At 44.0% G+C, this 4,319-nt stretch overlaps 1 long non-coding RNA gene across 1 annotated transcript; it reads left to right on the forward strand.

Annotated features, from left to right (window-relative positions):
• The first annotated feature begins 751 nt into the window (after window positions 1-751).
• LOC134911307 (uncharacterized) lies at window positions 752-1,164 on the forward strand. The gene is made up of 2 exons (XR_010176467.1): window positions 752-852; window positions 959-1,164. It is a non-coding gene; the product is annotated as an uncharacterized LOC134911307 (long non-coding RNA).
• The last annotated feature ends 3,155 nt before the right edge of the window (window positions 1,165-4,319 follow it).

Below are 4,319 nucleotides of genomic sequence, written 5' to 3' on the forward strand. Positions count from 1 at the left end.
TGGGTCGGAACAACGGGTGTTAGTTGCAGTGTATAGGTGGCCTGTTGGTCTGGTTCCTGCTGGTCCACGTCGGCCATGAAGGTTGGTTCTGTATGGGGTGGCCAACATGCACTGTTTAGTTTACATTTAATATATTTTGTAGTCCTAAACATTTCAAACTTAATAATACTCCGGACATTTTTATATTTGAGTTGTGTATTTCTAAACGAGTAATCTTTTGTTTATAAAAACATATGTCCCATCACAGGCGTGCACATAGACTGACTGGCGGGTTCCACACCTAACTACCTCCCCTCCACAGCATTATAGTGTTCTCTCACCTCCCCTGTCCAGGATATAGACTGCTCACCTGGATGGTCCAGAGGAGCGGATCAAGTAAGCAGTCTACATCCAGGACAGGGGAGGTGTGTGAACACTATAATGCTGTGGTGGGGAGGTAGTTAGGTGAGTAAGTTGCTCTTCTTTTTCTGTGCACGTGTGTGGACTAAATTTAGTAAGATGGGTGGTCATTTTGAAATGTGATGTTGGCCATAGCAAACAATTAGACTTTGTTAATTTTTGCATTTGCACCTTCAAGAAGTTTATTCGTGAAATCAGATTGGTTGTTATGGCAAACATGTCATCTCAACTACAAATCACATCATAGTAAATGTACTGTGTCTAAATTTTTGAATGTGTTTAGTGTATGTTTTTACTCACCAGATAACTGAGGTGATCGTGGCTCATCACTTTGGGGACTACCCAATAGTGCCTGTGGTGGCTGGGACAAGACTGCAGAGATGCGCCGCCTGGGTGGGGAAGATGGATCCGCTGATTCCAAATCCACACGGCGCGTCTTACTTGGCCTCCTGGGTAAATTTACAGAGCCCTGTGATGGGCGCCTTAGAGGGCGGCTTGCAGAAGAAGAACCTATGTGAATAGATAAACATTAATATTTTGTACTTCTATGTGTTTGCAGAATATGTGACTACAGTGAATTCTTACCTGCAATCCCAGCACCCACATCAGTTGGCAGTGGCCTGTCTGGAGCGCTGGTCTGGCGTACTGTTGAAAAATTTAAACAAACATTATGACCATACTTGGAAAACACATTGTTAACTGCAAAACCTTAGTGTACTGTAACCATTTTGTACGTAATGTAAAGTAAACTAATTTCTGCTTAAACTAATCTGGATTACTTAATTTGGTGTGTATTTAAAAATGAACATGGTGTTGCACTAAATAATCCTGAAACATTGATGAATTGTGTGCAATATATTGCAGAGATTGATTAATTGCTAATTGACCCAAACATCATAAAAAAAATTAGATATGCAAAAGAATTCAAAACACACGAACAAATACAAAAAAAATGCAATTAGATACAACAGCTATGGACAAGCAATATCTCAGATTAAGTATTGGAACTACACATACCAGCATGCACTGCACTTTATTTAACATTCACTAATCTAAAAACACAGCCAAGGCATGATGGGAAATGTAGTTTAAAAACACAATTACAGCTTAAGGGTGCACAGGCCTGCACAACATGACCAACACAATGTATGCATACTTAAAAAAACATAAAAATTTTGCAGCATGATCAGTTTGGAATGTTTAAAATTCAAATATAAATAAAAAACTCACCATCCTGCCTTGGACGATCCGAATCCCGGACATGAGTTGCAGACACCACTTCTGCAGGAATCAGTGCCCGCACAGGCTCCTCCCAATCATGATACGTGGCCCGGAAAGGGGGGCCACCCCCGGTTTGGCGGGCTGATTTTGCCTCCTTGGCCATCTTGGCCTTGACACGGCGCTTGATGTCGTAAAACCTTTTGCGACACGTGTCCTCAGTCCGCCTCACCACACCCTCACTATTAACTGCATGGATAACTTTCCCCCACAGGACAGACTTCCTGCGGGAGGACACCTTGGCAGCATCCTGGCCAAACAATTGGCGATGATGCCTCATCAGCTCCCGCACCAACGCCATGTTTTCAGCATAGCTGAACTTTACATTGCGCCCAGTCTTGGTAGTGGTGCGTGGCTGCGGAGCCACAGCACCATCGCTATCACTGGAGGACGCAGCAACAGGCACCCCCTCCTCCTCCTCACTAACCTCCTCCCTCTCACTACCCCCCTCCACCTCACTCACCTCCTCCCTCTCACTAACCTCCTCCACCACACTGACCTCCTCCCTCTCACTAACCTCCTCCACCACACTGACCTCTGAGTCAGACATAACCAGGACAAACTACAGAAAACACAGAAAAAAAAACAACAGAAAACACACTCCTCCACTACCGCTACACACCACACAGCCAACACACACACACACTCACTCACTCACAAACAATGACAATAGACTTGAAAAAAAAAAACAAGGACAAAAAATTTTACAAACTTTGAAAAAACAACACAACAAGTATTACAAGACTACTTACACACACAGTACAGCACTCAACAATCGCTAAACTCCTCACAAAAACCACCAAAAAATCCACCAAACTCACCAACTCCAAATACACCTTCCTCTCTCCTCTCCACTAGCTAAACCCACGAGGTGCGGTGTGTTTGGGGCGTTTTTATAGTAATGTGCACAGACACTCCTCCATTACGAATACAACCAATCACGGACGAGTGACAAAAACGAAACTTAGGAAAAAAACGCGGCCGTGCACGGACAAACACTGCCGTAACAAACATGTGACGCAGTCGTAGAAAAACACGAAAACACGGCCGCAAAACTACCATATCGGCCGCATTACACACCAGAAAATCACGAATGACATCGACATCGAAAAACACGAAAATGCAAAATACGACAGCTTAGTAAATTAGTCGTAATAAATTCAAAAAGTTGCAGTTTTACACTTTCGATGTCATTCGTGATTATTCTCCCACCAAATCGGGAGAATTACGAATGTTAGTAAATATACCCCTAGGTGTCTCTAAAGAAATTAGGATACTATTAAGGTAATAGAAGCACAATACTTCTCAATTTACTGCAAAAAGTATTAATCATTAAACCGGTGGTTCTCAAGTTGTGTGCTAGGCACCCTGGGGTGCTTCGGGGCACTTGCAGGGGTGCCTTGGATTGGTGGTCCAGGACCAATTAAAATTACTTATGGTCAATGTAATAGGCTAAACTAGTGCTGGTGGCTGCCAGTCATAAACTATGTGGACAAACAGAAGCAAATTTTGTCCCTCACCACAGAGTTGAAACGAAGGATGACATATTAAACACACAATTAACTTAATTTATCATTTATTTTTCTAAATTTCTCAATAAGAACCTTAAGGCTAGGGGTGCCGTGATTTAAAAAAGTTTGGGAACCACTGCATTAAACAAAGAAATTATAGTTAATATTACTTAAAAATGCTGATGGATATTAATTTTTACTTCCAGATTTTAATGTCATAGTGGCAGGCATCAATATACTAAACTAGATGATTCAACGTGCCCTACGGGCGCTCTTCACACCGTCGTAAAGGGCTATGCCCCCTAAACCTTTGCACACCCTTGTGGCGTGCAATATTTGTATTATATGGAGTATTACCTCCAATCATAAATGTGTGAGTGGTTAAATATTGCACGGACAAAGGGTGTGCAATGGTTAAGGGGTCGAACAGTATGTATATGTCTGTGTTTGTATATATATATGTGTGTGTATGTGTGACTGCAGCATAATGTGTGTAAGCGTCACTGGTACAGGGGGCATTATGTATGTAAGCGGCACTGCTACAGGGGGTGTTACGTGTGTAAGCGGCACTGCTACAGGGGGCGTTACGTGTGTAAGCGGCACTGCTACAGGGGGCGTTATGTGTGTAAGCAGCACTGCTACAGGGGCGTTACGTGTGTAAGCAGCACTGCTACAGAGGGCGTTACGTGTGTAAGCAGCACTGCTACGGGGGCGTTACGTGTGTAAGCACACTGCTACAGGGGGCATTACTTGTGTAAGCAGCACTGCTACAGGGGACGTTAAGTGTGTAAGCAGCACTGCTACAGGGGGCGTTACGTGTGTAAGCAGCACTGCTACAGAGGGTGTTACGTGTGTAAGCAGCACTGCTACAGGGAGCATTACGTGTGTAAGCGTCACTGCTACAGGGGGTGTTACTTGTGTAAGCATCACTGGTACAGGAGGGCATGACATATGTAAACGTCACTGGTTCAGGGGGCGTTACATGTGTAAGTGTCTCTGGTACAGGGGGTGTTATGTGCGCTGTTCCTTTGTAAAGTATGCAGGGGTGCAAATTTATAGTTTGCAGGGGGGCGTCGATCACCCTAGCACCGGCCCTGAATGCACACCCACTGCACTGCACTGCACTGCACT

The sequence above is a fragment of the Pseudophryne corroboree genome, chromosome 4 (assembly GCF_028390025.1).
Source record: "Pseudophryne corroboree isolate aPseCor3 chromosome 4, aPseCor3.hap2, whole genome shotgun sequence".
Classification (NCBI taxonomy): Eukaryota; Metazoa; Chordata; class Amphibia; order Anura; family Myobatrachidae; genus Pseudophryne; species Pseudophryne corroboree.